The sequence below is a fragment of the Antechinus flavipes genome, chromosome 2 (genome assembly GCF_016432865.1).
Source record: "Antechinus flavipes isolate AdamAnt ecotype Samford, QLD, Australia chromosome 2, AdamAnt_v2, whole genome shotgun sequence".
Taxonomy (NCBI): domain Eukaryota; kingdom Metazoa; phylum Chordata; class Mammalia; order Dasyuromorphia; family Dasyuridae; genus Antechinus; species Antechinus flavipes.
The window spans coordinates 63283896-63307385 of record NC_067399.1 but is presented as its reverse complement, the minus strand read 5'-3'; positions in this window follow the sequence as shown (position 1 = coordinate 63307385).

The window sequence follows — 23490 nt, the reverse complement described above, 5'->3', positions numbered from 1 at the left end:
AATATTTATAGCAGTTCTTGTGATGGCAAAGAATTAAAATCTGAGGGAATGCCCATTAATTGGAGAACGTTTGAACAAGTTGTAGTATATGATTATGACATAATATTATTGTTCTATAAGAAATAATAAACAGAATGGGTTCGCAAAAACCTGGGAAAACTTATATGAACTGATGCAAAGTAAAGTTAGTAGATAAAGAAGATCATTGCACACAGAAACAGCAATATCATAATGATGGTCAGCTGTGAAATACTGAGCTATTCTGATAGAAACAATGATCCAGACAACTCCAAAGGAGCCAATCTGAAAAATGCTATTCTCCTCTAGAGAGAGAATTGATAAACTCAGTAGAAATTGAAGTATACTTTTTTATTTTATTTTTCTTGGGATTTTTTTTAGTATGGAGGGGTTCTTTTGCAAATATGGCTAACAAGGAAATATGTTTTGCATTATTTCACAAGTATAATCAATATCATATTGCTTTTTCAATGTGTAGAAGTAGGTCAAGAAAGAAAGAGAATATTTGAAAGTAAAAAAAAAATTTGGGTGAATGTTTAAAATTTTTATATGTAATTTGGAAATGCTTAATGAAATATCTAAAAATATATTTTAAAGTAAAGAAAAATATCTAAGATAAGTGGTCAGTTGTCCAGCCTTCACTTGAATATTTCCAGTAACAGGAAACTCACTAGTACATGTAAAAGTTCATTTCATTGTGGTACCACAGATCTAAACACTGGTTAGCTTTTCCAAATGCTAAGTCAAAACCTTCCATCCAATTCTCATATTACTTTTCTTTAGAATCCCATGAACAACTTAATAATTTTTCTGACAGGCATGTGGAAATAGATGTAGTGCCCAAGACTTCTCTCCAAATGCCCAGGATTACAAGGCTTTTTATTTTTAAAAAAAACACAAATACCATATGTCGATTTCTAGTGTCCATTAATACAAAGGTATCCAGATTTCTTCTTCTTCGGATATAATTCAGGTGATGAAGGTTATCAAGGGCAGGACACAGCTGTTTGTGAAATGCCATCTTCAGAAGATGTCCCTCAGTCAGCTCAAAGGTCTCCCAGATATTTTTAATCCTCAAAAAGCCATGTGTCACTCATCAGATGTCCTATTCAGTAACAGGATAGACAATTCCACATGTTAATGAGGCAAGCAAGTATCAAGCACAGATTTATAGTCACACACACACACACACACACACACACACACACACACACTACCATAGCTATCTCCATTCTCAAGTTCCATACAAGCAAGGATTATTTCATTTATTGTAGCTCCATTCTCAACACCTAGCATAGTACCTGGAACTTAATGAATATTTTAACTGGTTGATAAGCTGAGGAGATAGAAGCTGAAAGAAATCATATCTCCTAGAATACTGGAAGGGGATTTTGAAGGAACTATCATAACTGGAAAGAACTTTAGAGCACAATTGAAAGATTTTTTTCCAACAAATTCAATTTATTTATTAAGGTTTTATTTTGTGCAAGGCACTAAGATACAAATGTGAAAAACAAGGAAGCCCTTTGTCCAAAGGAGCTTACAAATTTAACAAGTAGGGAATGGGAGGGAGAAGGTAAGTACACTAATAACTATAATACAAGACAGAATTGTGAAGTGCAAAAAGCGGTCCCTCTCCCACCATTAAAAAGTGCCATGAGATATTTTAGGGAAGGTAACTTCTCTTACTTCTACTGCTGTGGTATCAAAAAATCCAAATTAGATTCTTCAAATGGATCAGTAGATAGAGTACTATCTTTAAAGATAAGAGGACCTGAGTTCACAAATCCAGTCTCAGACACTTAACACCTACCAGTTATGTGAGCCTGAGCAAGTCACTTGCCTCAAAAACAATTTACAAACCATCAAATAGAAGTTGTAATAAAAAGGAAATGGGATTGAAAATAAGAATAACATTTAAATTACAATTTCAAAATTATAAATATCAATAAGCATTTATTAAGTCCCTACTATGTTCCTGACACTACATACATTTTCTCATTTGACCCAAGTTTTCACTTAGTTTTAAGTTCTCATTCTGGCTTTGTCCCTTACTTTCTGGGCTCCGTGAAAAAGTCATTTCCTCTCGAAAGACCTCAGTTTCACCATCTTTAAATAGGGTACTAGATTGGATGACATCTGAATTTTCTTCAAGATCTTCTTCAAGATCTAATACCTTATAATTTATACTATGTTTGACACGAGGAGGCAGCTAGGTGACTCAATGGATAAAGTTCTGGGTCAGGAAGTCTTGAATTCAAAAATAGTCTGAGACACTCTGGGGATCCTGGTAAAATTAATTAATCTCTGTTTGCCTTAATCTATTGAAGAAAAAAATGGCAAACCACTCCAGTATTTTGCTAAGAAAACTCCATAGAAATTGTGGTCCATGTGGGTCACAAAAAATTGGATATGACTGAAGGACTGAAAAAAGAACAACATATAAGGCATTGTGGGAAATGGAAAGTGACCTTTGACACAGTTGATGGCTCAAGTTGTTCATGATCTGGAATGAAGATAAGACATAAACAAGAAAATAACTTAGATAAATCTCATTTATATACTGTAGCACTAAGTGGTCCTTCCACTATTTGATAGTCTTTCATCTAGCCTCAATAGCTTTGGGAAATAAGTAGGTGGCTCACAATAGGGAAATGACTTCTCGAACATCAAATAATAGAAATGGACAGACAGACAGGGATTAGATAGATAGATAGATAGATGAATAGGTAGGTAGGTAGACAGATGAATTATGGATAGATGATAGATAGATAGATAGATAGATAGACAGACAGACAGACAGACAGACAGGCAGACAGTATTTACTGAACACATATCCATGCCAGGTGAGAGATAACAATTGAAACAAGCAATACATCAAGAAAAATAGTGAAGTGAAAAATATCTTAGAATCAGAATTGAAACTCAAGTTCCTTGACTCCAAATCCTATGATAAACTAACAACATAAAGGCATGTAATGAGAGGAACCAATTTTTTTTAGGACTTATTTCTTCAGAGAATTAAAAAGATCATTATTCTGGGGTGATCAAGAGAATTTTGGAGAATTTGTGACTTGTTTGTTCTTGAAAAGCGAATAGATCAGAGCTTTTTGTTACCCAGATTTATTGAACTAGACCATGAAATGAATCAATTAATCAATGAAAAGAAAAATAAAGTAAGTTGTAAAATATTTTCTAAGAACTAAACTTGGAACTTTCTGAGTCCTTCATCCTGATTCTGAAGGAGTTACCCTAGAAACCCTTTTTCCTCTAAGCTTGATATTTAAAGTCTGCTTCCCCTCTGCTCTGGGTTTGTGATTGTGGAAACAGAGGCAAATGATGAAAGCTGTTGCTGTGTCTAAGAATGAATGAGTGAGCTGTGGCAGGGGGAGGGGATCTGTGGGAGTCTGGGTTTATAGAACATTAAAATCTCAAGTCTGACATTGCAGATGGAGATCCTTATGTCTGAGAGAATGAAGGAAAGGGAGGGGACAGAATGTGCAGGATGGAGAAATCTTTTTTGCTGAAATGAAAGGAAAACTAAGAGATATGTACTGGATTTCTCAGAAGGAAAATTCAGCCTTAAAGAGAAAAACCAATCCCAGAATCAAGGCACAGAATGCTAGCATCTTAGAGCTGGAAACAACCTCCAGTATTCATCCAATTTGACTTCCATCCTGTTGCTGGCACTACCTTTTAGCACATCTTCAGTTATTGGTACAATGAAAAGATCAGTGACTCTTGTTAGAGAACCAAGATTCAAATCCTGTCTTGGTGACCTTTGTCAAGTCTCTAGATGTCATTTTCCTCATCTCTAATATAAAGAGGCTTGAGAACGTTGCCCTTATTTTACTGGGGGGGGGGGGATACTGAAATTATTCAGTGTGAGCTCTGTCTACTCCCATTTTTTTAAATCTCAAAACCCTTTGACATTACCCCCCATCTCTTTCTTTCCCCTAGTCTCTGACAAGAGATGGACCTTTTCCTTATCAAGTCCAACCTCTCATGGAGCACATTTGATCCCATCCCTTCCCCATCTTCTCCAGTAGATTTCAACCTCAATCACCTCCTGCTCTTCTTGAATCATCAGCCTCTCCATAAGATTCCCTCTCTACTGGCTTTGAAAATGACCATCTTCTTCACCCTTTTCATTCACTACATCTCATCATCTCCTTAAATAAACATTCTATAGCCTTCTCTTTCTCAGCTAAGCCACATGTTATAGTTACCAACTCTCATTGCCTCTACTTTTTTCTCCTCTCACTCTTCAATGCTTTATGATTTGGCTTCCAATAGGATCATTCAACTGCAGTTGCTCTCTCCAAAGTTACCAGTGAATTCTTAATTGCCCAATCTGACGGTCTTTTCTCAGTCCTAAGCCTTCCTGATCTACCTCCTCCATTTACACTGATTAAAACCCTCAATTCTTAGATCATCTCTCCTTTCTTTATTTTTGTGACACTGCTCCTGGTTTTCTTCCTATTTTTCTATCCATTATTTTTAAGTTTCTCCTTCTGGCTGATAATCCACATCATGACTCCTAAATATGAGTGATTCTTAAAGTTATATCCTAAGTTCTCGTCTCTCCTCCCCCTATAGTTCCTTGACAACCTCATCAGATCCTATGGATTTAATTATCATCCTATGCAAATGACTCTCAAATATAAAAATCCAGGTCCAGTCTCTCCTTTGAGCTTCAGTTAGCTATCATTGACTGCCTATTTTACATGGGATGTCCCAGAAATATCTTAAGCTTGACATCTAAAACTGAATTCATTATCTTTTATCCCTAAACCCTTCTTTCACATTTCCCTATTTAGGTTGAAGGCACCACCATCCTGGCAAACATCCAGGTTCAGGATCTCAGCATTATTTTGATCTCCTCATTTTCTATTAACTCACAAATCTATTCAGTTGCAAAATCATCTGTTTTTCATATTCACAACATCATTCTCATCTGACCCCTTCTCTTCATTAACAAAGCTACTACCTTAGTTCAGGTTCTCTTTATATCTCCTCTACATTATTTCTGAAGCTTCCTAATGGAAGCTTCTCCCCATCCTAGTCTATCCTATCTACTGTTGCCAAAAAGATTTTCCTTTTCCTTTAGTTGCCCTACTCAACTAAACCAATGGCTTCCAATTTCCTCTAGAATAAAATACAAATTTCTCTACTTGTCTTTTAAAACCATGGATAACCTAGTCTCAACCCATCTTTCCAGCATACTTGGACCTTAATGTCTCTCCTACACTCCTGCAGCCTAGCCAAACTGGCCTTCTGTCTATTCCTTACATATGGTGCTCCCCTTCCTATCTCTCTGACTTTGTATCATGCATCCCACACATCTGAAATTCATTCTCTCTTTGCCTCCAAAGCATCCTTATTTTTCTTTAAAATGAATCTCAAGAACTATTTTCAGCATTAAACCTTTCCTGATTCCCCGTCCCTCAATAGCTTCCTAGGAAATTTTTAAATCTTGCCTTGCATTTATCTACAATACATATGTTTATAGTTATTAGCTTCAGGTTTGCATCCTATATATTTTTAAATTTATGTTTTGTCTATTCCTTTAGAATGTAAGCTCCTTGAGAGTAGAGACAGTCTGATTCTTCTTACTTGTATGCTCAGAGCCTAGCTCCATGACTGGAGCATAATATTAAATTAATGTTTGTTTAATGATTAGATGGTCTTCAAAGTCCCTTTTAGTTCCAAATCTACAGCCATAAATGCTTGTTCATTCTTTGTTTGAATATCTCTCATAAGTTAATTTTGGAGGGAAATTTTTTCCCTGTTTAATAGCCCCCTTATTTTGACTTCAATTCTGCCTCTTAATTTTTATCCACTGGTTCTAATGCTACTTCCCATTAAATCCAAGTTAACAAGACCTGTCATCATCATTGTCATTGTCATTGTCATCATCACTGTTGTTGTTGTTAATAACAACAACTGTCATGATGATTGAGCTTGTTGGTTCAGATCCAATGAGCAGCATTAGAACCAATAGAAATAAGTTAAGGAAACAGTTTTGAGATCAATTGGGGGAGGGGAGAATCTAATATGTACTATTAAAAAGGAAGAAAAGGCCTCCAAAATTGTTATTGTTAGAGACAACAACAATAACAATAATAAAAAACTCACTTTTTTAATCCTTTAAGAATTAAAATATCCAAAGTCATAGATGGCTGAATCAGTATACTACCCTACTCTCACAGCTAGATAAATCTGCCTTGGGCATACACCTGGTCATGTATTCCTCTCCTCAACAATCCATCAACTGCTGCCTGTTATCTACCTAGAAATATCCAAATTCCTTTTCTGATATATGAGACCCTCCACAATGTCTTTCCCATGACAGTCTTTTATTACATTTGAAGTTAGAAAACATATCTTTCTCCAGCATTTCCCAAAACTTCTGGTAGCCCTTCAAAATCTACATAGGTATCTTATAGAACTCTTAATCAGTCAAAGAAGGAATCAATCTCTGAAAATGTCAAAATTCGATCTCTCTGATCTTGCAAATGAATGAAATATGGAGACAAAAGGGGAAAGAGCCATTTCTATAAATGGAAGCACAAATTATTCAAACTACTAGTGTCTCCAGTCCTTCCCTCTTCTTCTCTAGTTTATTTGGCTTCATAGACAGAAGAAATTCCTCTTAATGAGAAGTATTCTAAAATAAAATGGTCTGCCTTGGTAGATAGCTCGCCATAACCCATGGTTTTTAAGCATAGACTTTATGACCATTTTGAGGAGAGAAGAAGAGAGATTCTTGTTCAGTTACAGATTGGGCTAGATCTATGGCTCCTCTCATCTTTGAGATATCAGGATTATATAATCTCTATGAAGCAGTAGGGCACAATGGATAAGGTGTTGAACTTGGTGTTAACCACCTTATTATCTCAGGTCCAGAGGAGAGAAGTAACTTCATACTTTTGATAAATGATAGAGGCAAACTTCAAATTTCAATTATGCTCCAAAACCTTGTCTCTTGCACCACACCACCCTGGCTGCCTCTTGAATTCTGAAAAGTTTCTACTGAGATTCTCGCATGCCAAATTTCCAAAGCCTAGAATTATTCTCAACTTGGGTTGCTGTCTTCCATCTCCTACTATCTCCCAGATCCATGCTTTCCCTATCACTACCAATTCATATAAAATTATCTTCCAACAACAGTGGAAAGGCACATGATGGTGCAAGCCATCTAGAAGACTCCCAGCCCAAAAGTTTAATGACTCTTCACTGCAAAATGTCTCTGCTCAGTTAAATACAAAATTACCCCTTCTCTCACCCATCAAGGTCACTTGCAAGGGATCCCATGCAGTAAGTCCATTCACCTAGAAAAAAAAGAACAAAGTTTTAAATTCCCTTTTCCACAGGTTGTCAATTCAAAGCTTGAGTGGAAAACACTTTTCTTTGTCATCTGCCACATATGTGCTTTTTCCTATTATAGCCAAGGCTTCCTTGGGGAAACAAAGATATTGAAACTTCCTTGGGCATGTTTTAGCAATGTGGCTTCCAGAAGGGGAAAGGTAATGCCCAGAGGAAGCTTCTAAGATGGAAACAGATAGGTACAAATATCCTGCTGTCCACCACCAAGCAGAGATGACACCTTTAATAGATCAGAGAGAATTCCCACTTTGTCAATTCTACCTGACCCAAATCAGAAAGGCTACATTTTTTCCCTGGGGAATTTTCCTTTAAAACCCAGTTAAAGTTGGAAGCCTTTGAGGCTTTCCAAAAATAAGGGTAGGGCAAAAGAATATTCTCCTCGTTCTTGAACTCTTATGATATTTAGTGTATGTAACTGTCATAAGATCTTGGCTGTAGAATATCAGAGCTAGACAGACCAAAAGAACATAGAATGTCAAAATTTTCAGTAATCTTAAACATGAATATAGAATGTATACAAAAAAAAATGAGAACAATTGTTGAAACTAAGTGTTTATTGATGCTTTTTTATATCAGCACTATCTCCCATTAACATTCCTCCCCAACCCCAAAAAATATTTATCATTATATATTATTAAGTAAAATAAATCAGAATATTGACCCACCTAATCATGTATGCTTCATTATATCTGTATTGCACCAGAAGGCATAGAATAATAAAGCAAATTTATGAATGAACTAGTCTAACCCCTTCATTCTAAAAAGGATAAAGACAAGAAAGGGGAAGTAGCAAGCCAGGAATAGAACCAGACTTTCTGACTCATGTATATGTTTCTTCTGATACATCAGAATGACTCCCTATAGACTAGAAGCCAGCAGATTCAGCAATAATTTTATTATAACCCTAGGGTGAAGATGTAGTAGGTACAACTCCATAGCCAATTTTATTTTTGCTAATGTTATTTTAAAAATAAAAATGATTGTTGTTTTTGCCTCCCTGGACAATTCAAATGCCCAGATGATAATAGGATGGGCTACTTAGCTACATAGTGAACCCCACTTAATTGAAGGTTATCCAAATCAGCTGGGTAATCATTCTTCAAGGATGCCATAGAGAAGATTGCCATCCATCAAGAAGGGCCTTGTACTAGATGACTTCAGAAGTTCTTATTGCTTTTGCACTCTGAGAATCTAACTCTATTTAATACACTCTCTGTCCATTAAGACTGAAAGTGCTTGCTTGGTGATAGATTATATGACTGTACTCTCTTTACCTGTCTCCAATTTGGAAAAGCAATTCCAATAGATTTTCAGGCAGCTCTCCAGAGGCTGTTGTTGATCACCTTGATTTTCCTAAATAACTGACAGTCTGGATGGCAAACACCAAAGGGTCTATATTTTTCAAGTTTTCTTTACTATTTCAACAGGTGACTTGATACTGACTAGAGAATGAAACACTGCATCCTACGTTGTTTTCCCCTTTAGGATAGCCCAATGTTTGAAGGAAGGATTATAGAAGTTATTTTTAGAATCACACTGTCTTCTCTCCCATAAGAACATCAGTCCCACCCCTTCTTTACAATTCCATGGATCCAATGCCTAAGAGAAGATTAAAACTAATTTTCAATGGAAGTATAATCAAAGAACGCCAACGAGCTGTATAGATGCAATGCAATATACTGGAAATGTGTTAGTCCAGGAGGTAGATGGTCCCCTTTTGAATGCTAACTCTGATATATACCAGTTATCTACCCTTGAACAAATCATTTAATCTCTTCAAGCCTCAGTGTCCTCAGGTTTTAAATGGAGATAAAATGTCATGCAGTAGGAAAAAAAAATGTTAATTTTGGTGTCAGAAGATCTGAGTCTGAATTTCAGCTCTATTCCTTACTAGGAGATCATGAACAAGAAAGTCATTTAAACTTAGGTTTTTTCATATATAAAATAGGTTCTCTCACATATACACCAGCAATGATCTAAAAAATGGCATTGGATTAAATAAAGATAAAGGAATCCAAGGAGAAATAACAGTAAGCATCTTTATCCAACCCAAGATTACACAAAAGAACATCAAAAAGCCTGAAGACTGAAAATAGCCCTATTGGGAAGTAGAAGAAATGGACTTTTTCATTCATTAATATTTTTTCCAAGAACATGTAAAGATAGTTTTCTATATTCATTTTGAGTTCCAGATTTTCTCCCTTCTTCCCTTCTCTTCCCCCTCCCCAAGATGGAAAGCAATCTGATATAGATTATACATGTAAAATCATTTTAAATGTATTTTCATATTAGTCATGTTGGGAAGGAAAAATCAAAACAAAGAAAAACTGCAAAAAAGAATAAAGAAAAAAAGTGAAAATAATATTCTTCAATCTGTATTTGGTCTCTGGATTCAGATGGCATTTTCCACCACAAGTCTACTAGAATTGTTTTGAATCACTGCATTGCTGAGAAGAACTAAATCTATCAAAGTTGATCATCACTCAATCTTGCTATTACTGTGTACAATGTCCTCCTGATTCTGCTCACTTCATTTAGCATAAATTCATGTAAATCTTTCCAGGTTTTTCTGAAATCTGTCTGTTCATCATAAGAAATGAAGTTTTACTAAAATATAAGCATTCCTGAGGAGCTAAAATAGATAATTTAAAATGTAAAAAGAGTTGAAAGAAACCTAAAAAGGTAAATCCATTTCAGAAATTGGAAGGGATTAAACAAAGATGAAGTGTTTATATTTTAGAACAGTTCCTGGCATATAGTAGACACTTAATAAATGTCTCTTTCTTCCCCACCCATTCTGAATTCTAATGTATTTGGGATCAGAGAAATTTTTTAAGGGGATTTGGTTTTTATTCTGTTTTAGCAGCCTTAAGAAAGTAAAGAAAGGAAGAGGGAAGGAAATACACCAAAAACCAGAATAAAATAAGAGAAAACTACTATTGCTTATGACTGGAGAACCAGGGATCCACAAATATATAAAAGACGTGAGAGGCATGTAATACTTGAACTTCACTATCATATAAATCAGAGAAAGAAAAATGATATTGAGAAACAAAGAGAGACACAGAGACAGAGAGAGAGAGAGAGAGAGAGAGAGAGAGAGAGAGACAGAGACAGAGAGAGACACAGAGACAGAGACAGAGACAAAGAGAATTTTGTGTAGGAATGTATTGATCTCAATAGGAAACATGGGCAGAGGGAAGAGAGGATTTAGGAGAGGAAGAAGTGGAGTCAAGAAGAGAACAGTCACATCACAATGAAAATAAACTTCCACTTTAATTACTTTCAATATTAGATTAAAAAGAAAGAATAAAAGGGTTAAGATTAGTGATTTGGGATCAAATCAAGAGAACAGTAGAGAGGAAAGAGACCATTTTAATTATAGATCATTAATATTGGTCACACTTTCTTATTTACCACAATCTGTTTTTTTTTTTCCTTTAAGGGGCGGGCTTGGAGGAAAATGTCAAAGATACAAGTGAAGGAAATACACAATTAACAATCATCAACCATGAATTTGAATATAATGCAATCAACTATAAGATAGAAGAAAATAATAAAATGGATGCAAAAGCACAATCTAATATGTTGTTTATAAGAAACACACTTAAAGACTTATCTAGTTAAAAATGAAGAAATGAACTAGATTTTATTATGCTTTAGGTAAACAAAAAAGCAGGCATAGCAATCGTGATCATAGAAAAGGCAAGACTTCAAAAAGATCAAGTGGAAAGTTACATTTTGCTGCAAGGCATTATATACAATGAAATAACATCAATACTTAATATATTTGCACATAAACCAAAAGTAAATTAACCTAAAGAAAAATATTCAGCAAAACTAAAATAATTGGAAATCTCAATGTAATTTTAAACTTCACCAATCTAATGAAAAGATAAGCAAGCAAGATGTTAAGGAAGCAGAAAAGATAGATGTGATGGATATCTGGTTATTGCTGAAAAGGAATGGAAAGGAATATGCATACTTCAGTAGTTCGATGCATTTTCACAAAAAATTGACCTTATGATAGGGCACAAAATTCAGAATAGCAATAATAATAAATACATCCTTTATGAACCACAAAGTTACAAAAATTATCATAATTTTTTAAAGGAACTAAATAATTTAATTCCAAAGAATTAATAGGTCAAATAATAAATGATAGTAACAATGATTATAGAAATAATGGATAATGTAATCAAAGAAAAGTAGAAACAATGGCACAGCAAACCAAAATTTGAGGATTTATCCAAAGTAGTCCTTAGGGTACAAATTATAACTCTGAACAATTTCATTAACAAATGAAAGAAAGAATGGATTAATAATTATATATACAACTAAAATATCCACAAAGTAAAAAGAAAAAAATTTAGCTAAATACAATTATTATGGATATTCTGAAAATCAAGGAACAGATTAACAAAACTGAAAGCAAAAGAACAGAAAACTTAGACACTAATGTTTTCAAAAATTAACAAAATAGATAATCTTTTAGATAATGTAATTCTTAAAGAAATATCAACTTTTCAGCATTAAAAATGAAAAAATAGATCAGAACAAATGAAGGAAAATCAAGTAAATTTTCAGATTGTTTTACTCAACTACATGCTAGCAAAACTGATAAATGAAATGATTGAATATTTATAAAAATATAAAATATGTATCAGAAGAATAATAAACATAGTTTAAATACTTTGATCTCATAAAAAGAAATCCAATAACTCATAAATGAATTTCCAAAAATAAAAACCCAAGGACAAAAGGATTTATATATAATTTCTGTAAAATATTCAAAAAACAATTAATTTCATAACTATATGAGCTATCAAATACCTCCTCTGATACCAATGTGGTCTTAATACCTAAACCAGGGCAAAATAAAGCAAAGAAAGAAAACAACAAGCAATATCTCTAATGAATATAAACACTAAAACCCTAAATAAAATGCTAGTAATGAGATTATAACAACATATTTAAAAGATTATATTCTTTGTCTTTGGATTTATATTGGAATTACTGGATTAGTTTAATATCAGAAAAAGTGATTTTTAAAAACAGAGGCAGTTTGATATAATGGATAGAAAGGTAGTTTTGGAGCCAGGAAGACCTATGTTCAAGTTGATTTCTGACTTACATTATATTTATGATTAAGAAAATCACTTAATCTCTCAGTGATCTAAGTACCTGTCCAATACTCTTAAGTTACAAAGAACATGCTGATCTGCATTATTTGAAGCTTCCTTATCTGGGGTTCCCTACCTAATGATTTCATTGATTTAATTATTATCCTCATAATATTGTAGATATTAATTTTGTGATCTGAAGAGTATATTAATAAATGAAGAACAAGCTTTTGATAAAATACAATACCAGATTTAAAATATACATGTATTAAAAACATAACTATACATTTTTTTTCTTTAAACTAAGAGTAAAGATTATTTTTAACAAAGAAACACCAAAGGCCTTTCCACAAAAATCTTAGGTAAAACAAGGATATCCATTAATATTATTGTTATTTGATTAAAAAAAAAAACTTTCACTGTATCAGTTAAGTGGAATAGTGGATAAAATGTTGGACCTTGAGACAGGAAGACCCATCTTCCTAAGTATAAAGTCAGCCTCTGTCACTTACTAGCTGCATGACCATGGGCAAGTCATTTAGTTCTAATTGTCTCAGTTTCCTCCTCTATAAAATAAGTATAAAAGAAAATGCCATGTCACTCCAGTATCTTTGCCAAAAAAACCTCAATAGGGTCACAAAGAGTCATATGTGATTTCAAATGACTAAACAAAAATAATTTTAGAGATGCTAACTGTTACAATAAGATTAGAAAAATAAATTGAGAGAATGAACATAGGCAAATTAGAAAAAGAATGATTGCTTTTTGTAGATGATATAAGTCTTTTCAGAAAACTTCAAAGATTCAGCTAAAAATTAATTAAAACAATTAATAACCAGTAAAGCAGCAGGATATAAATCATCAGCTTTTCTTGGCATTATCAATAAACTTCAGCAGAAGAGATATAAAAAGAAATTTAATTCACAATAAGAATTGTATAAAATGTTGGGAAAATCGCTTAGCAAGACAAATATGAATTATATGAATACAACCACAATATGTTTCTATAGAAATATAAACAGACTTAATTGTAGAAATGTTAATTGCTCATGGTTTGGTCATGTCAATATAATTAAAATAGCAAAACTATCTAATTTAATTTAAATAATTAATATTATCCCAATCTACCAAAGAATTAATCTATAGAGCTAGAAAAAAATAACAAATCATAAAGAAAAACAGAAGGTCAATAATCTCAAATAACAACAAAAAGGAGGGGGCCTTAGGATCATATTTCAAACTATTCTACAAAGCAACCTTCTTCAAATTTTGAAGAAGCAAGGAAAACATCTTTTCGTCAGTCAGTCAATCAGCATTTAAGTGCCTGCAATGTACAAGGCAGTAGGCTAAATGCTAGAGACATTCTTTAAAAGTAAAAACCAGTTCCTGCTTTTAAGGTGCTCACAGTCTAATGGAAGAGACAATATGTAAACAACCATGTACAAACAAATTATATAGAAGAGGGTAGACTGAGGAAAAACACCAAGATTAAATATGATTGGGAATGGCTCCTTAAAGAAGCTAAGACAATCTAAGATTTGAAGAAGGATGGGGAAGCTAGGAGATAGATAGAATTCCAGGCATACAGAAGTCAGTGAAAATACTCAGGCAGTGGAACATGGAGGTTTTGTGTGAAGAAAAGCCAGAAGACCAGTATCTCTAGATCTCAAAGGCTGTAAAGGGGAGCAATATGTATATATGTATAGATAGATAGATAGATAGATAGATATAGATATATGTATATATGTATGTATATATGTGTGTGTGTGTGTGTACCTTTATAGATAGATATAAATAAAAATATGTGTGTATCTCTCTCTCTCTCTCTCTCTCTCTCTCTCTATATATATATATATATATATATATGTGGTACGTATAAACCTTATATATATATATATGTATATGTATGAATGTATATGGATATATATGGATAGGGGAAAAGTTCTTAACCAAACAAGAAATTAAGAGGATCATACGAGATTAAATGGACAGTTTGATTACACAAAATTGAAACCATATGCACAAATAAAATCAATGAAGCTAAAAGTTAAATAGAAATCATTAACTGGGGAAAAATATTTGCTGCTAATATTAGCAGCAAATTTCTGTGCTAAAGATCTGATACCCATGATATATAGACAACTGGTTAAAATATATAAGAGCAAAAGCCATTCCCTAATATAAAAATGGTTCAAAGATGTGAAAAAAGAAGTTCTCAAAAGAAGAGCAAGCTATGAACAACCATATGATTTTTTTCCTAAAACCTTCCTTATAAAACTGTTGTGAGGAATTTTGCAAACATTAAAGTGTTAAAGAATACCTTCAAGACTTTTCTCTACTAAATCAACATCATCGGAAGCAGTATCAAATACTTTGAGGAATATATATGAGCTCATTCATTTGAGTCCTTCTTCAGGTAATGCATCCATTATTGACCATTATATTCAATTCTTGTCCATGTCTTCCCATGAATCATCCATATGGGATCAACCCAATATGCTGAGGGCTTTATCCTAAATCTCATGACATTGCATGGATAGTGCCATGAAGTGTGTAGCCCTTGCTCTTGCTAACACACCAGTCCATATTTTTTTCTGGTCACAAATCTCTGATGACACTTTCTAAACTGTAGAACTCTTCTTTGGTTATTTTTAGAAACATATGCATTGCTACCATGTACTTCTCCTTTGTTCCTTAAATAACCTGAAATTTCAATTCTTCGAAAATCGTGATATTTTTCATGGTTCACAGCCAGAATATGCAAATATTCTGATGTACCTAAATAGCTTAATGGGTAGTGTAAAGGACTTGGAATCAAGAAGATCTGAGTGCAAATCTTGCCTCATACTCTTACTAGCTATGGGCAGGGCAGGGAAGGGTAGGGAAGAGGAGGGAAGGGAAGAGGGAAGGAAAAAGGGAAGGGAAGGGAAGGGAAGGGAAGAGAAAAAGAAGGGAAAGGAAGGGAAGGGGAAGGGAAGGGGAAGGGAGAGGAAGGGAAGGGAAGGAGAAAAGGAAGGGAAGAGAAGGGAGGGGAATGAAAGGGAGGGGAAGGGAAGGGAAGAACAAAGCTTTTTCTACTGGCATCTTTTAATGAATCTTGAATAATTGTGATGTATAGTTGGGAAATATTTTATTAGAAAAGAGTCTTTTAAATGGCATTTTTCTTGACCCAAACAAATGTTTGTATTTTTCTATCTTCTAACTAAGTCTTTGATGAAAAAAACATAACTGAGTATATATTTTCAAAAGTCTTCCTGTTCTCTACTAATAACACTCATCAAAGACAACTTCAATGCAAATGTAGATGATTCTCCTAAAAGTTTGTGTATATTAGAAATAAGTCTTGTAGGTTAGTTTAGTTTCCTTTTTTAAAGTATTACTAAATAAGGTCTGAGATTTTTCTACCCTGACTATGGAATTTACCTCTCCTCCAGATACCTTAATTCAATACCTCATGGTTCTCATAATCATGCCATCTATAGTCAATATTTATTCTATACAGTCTAAGTCACATGTTCTACCTTTCCTAATTTCAAAATTTATTTCAAATTTGAAAAATTATTTCCTAATTGTCTTTTTTTTTTTGCTGAAGCAATCGAGGTTAAGTGACTTGCCCAGGGTCACATATCTAGGAAGTGTTAAGTTTTCTGAGGCCAAATTTGAACTCAGGTCTTCCTGACTTGACAGAGCTGGTGCTCTATCCATTGCGCTATTAGCTGCCCCCTAATTGTAATTTCTAAGAAAAACCAGGATTTTGAATCTAAGTGTTCTTGATGAAAGAAGAGTTGATTATGAAAATCTTTGCAGATTATTTCTATTTTTCTTAAATGTGTTGTCTTCTTTTCATTTCCATGCTTAGATGCTCTGGAAGTCACTGCTTGGTTGGATTTCTTGCCAACCTTTAATTAGCATGGTTTGTTTTTCACTTCTCTCCATTTTATGAAGTGATATTGCTCCTAATTTTCCAATATCCTTATATTTTCAGCCAGTGTTATACTTCATGCCATGTGTCTCTATTTTGCAGGTAAGTCATGTTGCCTTACTAAGAAATCTTGAGGGGCTCTTTAGATTTTCTTACTAGGGCAATTTATTCATATCAGTTAAACTCATTCTTTAAGAAATTGTTATCTACAATTATTTTCTTCTATCTATATTCCATTTTTCGCCATCGATAATTCACTTATCAAGATGAAACATTTTATTATAGTCATATTCTTTTTCTTACTTTCTCACCTTTCTTTTGAGGTTGTATTAATTTTTTTTCTATCAACTCTAACAAGTTAGTGTTATCACCACTAAGTGACAACATACCCAAAAATTACTATCCATAAGAAATGGGTCATTTCCAGTTTGCTAAAATATAATCAATAAGATTCACAAATGTGAAGGAACGTACCCAAAGCCATACCATTTTTAAGTGGTAGAACCAGTAATGGAACCAAAGTCTCTGAAATGCCAACCCAACACTCATTTTCATATACCTCTCTGTCTTTGCAGAAAGACTCTGATAATAATAGAAATATGCCTTTTAACAAGCAAAATAATTATGCAGAAACAACAGATGCTAATAATTTTCATTTCTGTGGGGAAGAAAATGATTAAGGTTTAACATAATGACAAAGCTACATTAGATGAGAACAGGGGGCGGCATAGATAACAGGAGACAATATATGTGTGATCACAGCCCTTCATTTCAGAAAGAACTTTCACACTGGATCCAGATCTTCAAGCATCAATCTATCTCTTTCACATGTCAAATTCCAACTCTGTTCAGGCTACAGCCTGAGATTCCAGAATAGATGTTAGGGGTGATATTTTTACCCAAATTTTCTTTTCCTCCATTTTAATCACAGAAACTGAGAATAATAGCATCTCACAGTTATAAGGGACTCAAAAGGTCATCTAGTCCAACATCTTAACAGGGCAGATATCTTTTCTATAACTTCCCTGAAAGGTTGTCATCTTATACTCCTAAAAAAAAACTCAATATTATTCTATAATCGGGCTGTATTCCATACTAGAAAATATTTATCTCCCAATAACTTCTCTCCTTCCTGCCATTCCCACAAGCAACTAGGTGCTGCAATAGATAGAGCGCCAAACCTGGAGTCAGGAAGACCTGAGTTCAAATATTGTCCTGGATATTCACTTGCTGTGTGACTCTAAGTAGGTCATTTAACCTCTCTGTCTGCCTCAATTTTCCCAATTGTAAAATGAGGATAAAATGGTATCTAACCCCCAGGTTTGTTTTGTTTGTTATTAGAATCAGATTTAATATTTGTAGAGCACTTGACAAAATATCTGCCATATAGTAGGACTTAATAAAAGTTTATTTCCTTCCCACCTCCCAAGTCTTCTTTTCTCCAGGCTAACTATTACTTCAATGATCCTCCCATATAACATAGATTTTTGGACCCCTAAGCGTTTCTGACACCATTCTTTGAAGAAATTTCAGCTTTTCAAACTTTCATAAATTACAATATTCCATATATGAAGTAAATATTCTCCAATCCATCGAGCTGATCACCTGCAATCCCTTAAAAATGACATTCATAGAATTTTAGAGTTATAAGGGCTTCAGAACATAGATTTAAAACTGGAAATAAAACCTTAGAACATTGACTTTCGGAACTTAAAGAATCCATAGAATATAAATGTCAGAACCTCTAGTGTCAGCCCTATCAGCAATCTTAAAATATAGAAGGTGGGAATATAAAACAGAATGTTAGAGGTGGGAGAGACATCAGATATCATCTAATCATCTAATCAAGAAACTGAAGCCTGAAGAGAAGTCATTTTCCCAAAGCAACAAGACTAGTTAGTGGTATAGTTTGGACCAATACCTAGATCTCCTGACTCCTTGTGAATGCTCTTTCTGCTACAATTAGAATGTACCGTGTGGTACTATTTATATATTCCTCAGTGACTACTAATGAGGAAGTCTATCTGGAGAATGTTTAAAAAATTTCTCCCTCTTATTATGACTAATGGGAGACAGGCAGAGGCTTTGAATTTAAATATTGTTTTCACTGTTGGATGGGTATGACAGTCCTGAGCGTAACAAGTTGCCATAGCTACCTTAATATAGGTCTCACGCGCTATTAGTGTAGGGGTGTGGTAAGGAGAGTGTTGGGTGGGCTAGTTCATTGGGACTGCAGTTGAGTGTATCCCTTGCTATAAATAACAGAAGACTCTGTGGAACTTGGGAAGGTCTGTCATTTTTTTCCCAGGACCACCCAACTTCCAAACCTTTGCCAAAGGGGCAAACTAGATCACTGATATAGGGAACACATTGCTAGAAGGAATGTTAACACTCATTTCCAGTCCTAATGAATGTTATCAACAAAAAGAATCACGTTGTATTCCATTGTCCCAGAAATCACAAACCCTTAGAATTGGACGTTATCTCAGAGAGCACCTAAATGTCACCCTGGAGACATCCCAGTACAAGAAAAGTTAACATGTGATCATGAAACATCTGTTTTAACTTTTTCTGTATTAAAGAAACCACTGCCTCCATAAGCAGTCTGTTCCATTATGGGACAATTCTAATTACAAGAGCTTAATATAAAAAAACCTGGAACAAAAATATTGAATGTTTGAAAGTGCACTTTAGAATATAGAATGTGAGAACATAAAACAGAATATTAGAGGCAGATGAGACTGGTTCTTTTAAGTTATGTGACCAATTTGATAGAATGGATATTTTCTTCCATTCTCACAAATTTTTGAACCTCTCCAAAATAAAAATTAACCATAAAAGCTCTAATAAGGTAACTTTAATAAGAAACAATGCTAATTACTAATCCCAAAGATCTTCTTTCATCACCTCTTCCACCCCAGTGTTCTGGCAGGTCTATCCATACTATAGATTTACAACAGAATTCCTGTCCATTCACCTGTTCAGCTGCGGTAGAGACACAAGGAAGTATGTTCTGGTTGGGAAGCAATATCCCTGCTGTGATTCAACAGCCAGAGAATTAAGGAACAGAGAGACCTAGAGGCGGAATATCAGTGGGGGATAGAGAAAGCAGGGCTTTCCCAGACCTGAAGAAAAAGAGACTGTCATGCAGGTAAGAGCAGTTGTATTTATTCAGCAGTCACTTAGGACAGAGACTGAGGCAGGTGAATAGTGAATGTGGGAGGAAACAAGAGAGCTTTGAGGTATTGCCTTCAGGGAACCACAGTCAAAGGGGAAAATATTCAGAAAGTAAGAAATAGGTAACTATAAGGAAAAAAAAGACTGAAATGATTATATATCTTAAAAGAAAGAAAACTTAAAACCCTGAATATAGGTAGATAAACCAACAGGGAAGATACTAATAAAAGATAGAATATAGCTTCCAGATCACTTAAATAAGACCAGATATCTCTGAGTAAGTAATACAAGACAAAAAAAAATTCATCAATACTTGCTAACTCAGAGGATCCTATTAAACGAGAGCATGAGACCACCTCATTATGTTCCCACTTCAGTTCCATTCAGTTCAGTTATAGTCCTTGGTTCTCAAAAAAGACCAAAATGACATCACTGTATTAGAGGCAAGTTAGTGACCAATATGGGCTCAGAATGCTCTACCACAGGTCAGACACAAATAGTCTCTATCTTTGCACATCCCATGTTTCTTCTGAAATAATTCAATTCTGCTTTGCTCATAGAACACAGCATTTTCTCTGATGAGGGCACGCCATGGTGGGCTGTCCTGTCATGCAATCTCCCATGTCATACAATCAATTCTAAAGTTCTTAAATGAGATCTTGAGAGTGTCCTTGTATTGCTTTTTCTGACCATCTTGTGAATCTTTGTCTTGTATTTAAGAAAGAAGTATGAATTGTGAAGTAGAATTTGTGACCTACACAATACAAATAATAGAACAGAAAAACTTTAGTCTTCAATGGTAAATCTCACCAAAGACATAAACACACACACACATACACACACAAACATACACACACAGTAGGTAGAACCTAGAACCACATAACACATAATAGTCAAGCTGAGACATGAGAACATAGGATCTTAGAATATAAAAACAGTATACCAGAGCTTGAAAGGATTTTAAAAATAATTTAATCCCATCTTATAATTTTTGGATGAGAAACTGATGCTGAGGCAAAATGACTCATCTAAAGTCACACAACTAGTTGGTAGCAGAACAAGAGCCAGAAATGAGTTATTTTGACTTCCAGACAAGTGTTCTAGACATTAGATAACTATTTTTAATCATTTTAATTCATTATATATTGCTCTCTTTAGAAATGTTTTCTGAATGCTGTCAAACAGATGACCTTTAAAAAGGCATCAATTATACCAATTATTTTATTTATACCTAGCCCTTTTGTACATAATTCTGCACTTTCTATAGTTCTCAGTTGATTTTTATCCATCTTTCCATCATTGATTTTGATTACCTATAAAATAAAATTTAAATGTTGGGTTACTCCCAAGTGTGTTGACACCATGGAAATGATAAAGACTAGTATTAGTCTTGATTTTTTAAATGACTTATTGTTTGAGTAATCGCATTTACTTTTTCAGTAAGCACACTAATAGTAATAAATTGCTTGGCCAAACTATACGATCCTGACTAATGGGACATCATTTATTTGATTGTGAAGAAAACAATTTCCAGGGAAGTTATAATAGTAGAAAGATACAAGACTAAGGCACTAGTCCAAGTGCTAAATCTTCGTTTGTAATCTTAACCAATTCATTCTGTTTTGGAGCCTAAGTTTACTATTCTGTAACATGAAGCTATTAAACTAAATGATTTCTAAGGTTTTTCTAGCTCTAAGATTCTGTTCAAACATTCTATGTTCTAATGTCACTCCTACTACTTATGTATTGTTTGTAGTCTAACAACCTAAATTCTAAAGTCTCTTGTACCCCATTATCCTATATTCTAATACTAGTACCCTTTAGGTCCCTTCTAGCCCTAACATTCATAGAATCACAAAATCTCAAAGTAAGAAAGGATATCAGAGGTTTTAATCCCACCCATAGCTGAATCCCCTTCAAGTATGACCTCTCACAGCAGCTCCAAAATGCATTCCCCAGATTCAGCTTCAAGAATTCCAGTAAAGGGAAGCCCACTTCCTCTAAAGTGACCCATTTTAGAACAGGTCTAATTTTGAGTTCTTTTTCCTTGCATCAAGCTTAAATCAATCCCCTTCTATCTACCACACTTTGTGAACCCCTGCTCTAGACTAAACCTCTCCAGTTCCTTAAAGCAATCCTGGAATAACATGGTATCTAGCCCTCTCCTCATTCTTCTATCCTCCAGCTGCACTCTCTCAGCAATGCTTTTCATTGTACAATCATTCTATGTTCTAAATCCTCTGTTGCATAACATACTGTTTGGTTGCCAACCATACTTTTCACAGTTAATTCTATTGGAAATTTTGCATGTACTATGCCTTCCAAGCAAGGTCTTTAATCATGTCCTTAGAGATTTACCCTTTAATCGGCCTCCTTACTATGGGTTATTGACTGTCAGATGTTTAAGGGTTAGATGGATTATCTCCCTGCAATAAGCTAGAAAAACATAATTTTTCCAAAAGTCATTAACCTTTCTAGGAAAAGCAGATTTCTGCACTAATCTGAAACCCCACAGCTATTAGATATTTCTTCCTCTCAGCAGGAAGTCACAAACTTGCATTGATGAAACTGTAATCTTTTCCCATACATTTCCTAAAAATGTAAAAATCACTCTCACAAAGAGAAATAACTATACATTTATAATAATCACATTAGCCCACCTTTACATATTGATTTTTTCCATTATTGATTAAAGAGGATTTTACTCACAATAGCCCTTGATTCAGCATTCAGTGCAGGGAAAGATAGTATGATTTGTCCAAGGTCACAAGGTTAGAAATGTCATTTTCAAGATGGTTCCCTATCTTCAGGTTCAATGTTTTCTCATTTATACCTCATGGACTCTTAATGAAGGATGGAGATGACACAGGAGAGATCATTCAGCCATAAACACTGACAGTAGCACCCACAACTGATGGTATATCTCTAAAGCTCTCCTCTGCACCATGGAAAATCCAACACTCAAGAACATTATTAATAACCTACTTTGAGGCAAATGATCCTTTTCCTTACTGATAGCAAAAGGCACTTACGTTTGCTTTTATGTGTTTTAAAATTGTATTGGAAAATACAAATACTTCCCCACCAGTTTCCACTCAACCATGTATGATTGACTTGTGTTTGCTTCTTGTTACTCGTGTTTATCTTCTCTAACATCCTTCTACTAAACTATTTCCTCCATAAGAGCAGAGATACAGTCTTAAGCTAAACTTTTATTTCTCTTAGTTACTAGGACAGTGTCCCTTATATGGTAGGTGTTTTATAAATCTTTACTGAATGGGTGGATGGGTGGATGAATGGAAGATGAATGAAGCTATCAAGAGGAGAGCTACCAAAAGAAAGAGAAAATTTAAATAAAGTCTGTAAAAAGCCATAGCAGTTATAAAACCCATCTCCATAGAGGCTCAGCAGCTCACTATATCCCTTACACACATTATGGAGAGGAGCTTTTGTATGACAGATATTATCCACTGATAATTGGAAAAGAAATCCTGTGAATATAAGCTGAGTATAGTCTAAGTACAATGCCATATTCCAGGGATTCAGTGAGTAACCAGTCACACAGTCTAAAGAGCAAGGTCAGAAAATCCAAGAGATTCCAGAGATTAAGTGGGCAAATGGGGTTTGTGTAGGAAGGCAACAGGTGCAAAGGTAAATGGGAAGAGGGTCCCCACAGGGAAAGATGAGGAAGTGTCAGAACAATGCTGAGAGTAGAACATACTGAGCAAAGTAATGTTGGCTACAAGAAAATAATTAGTCTGAGACAGTAACATTTTATAAAGGTAGTATGCCAACCTTGCCCACCTTTCATACCAGCTAAAACTGAGCCCACAAAACTGTAGGCTCAGACATAGCCCCTTG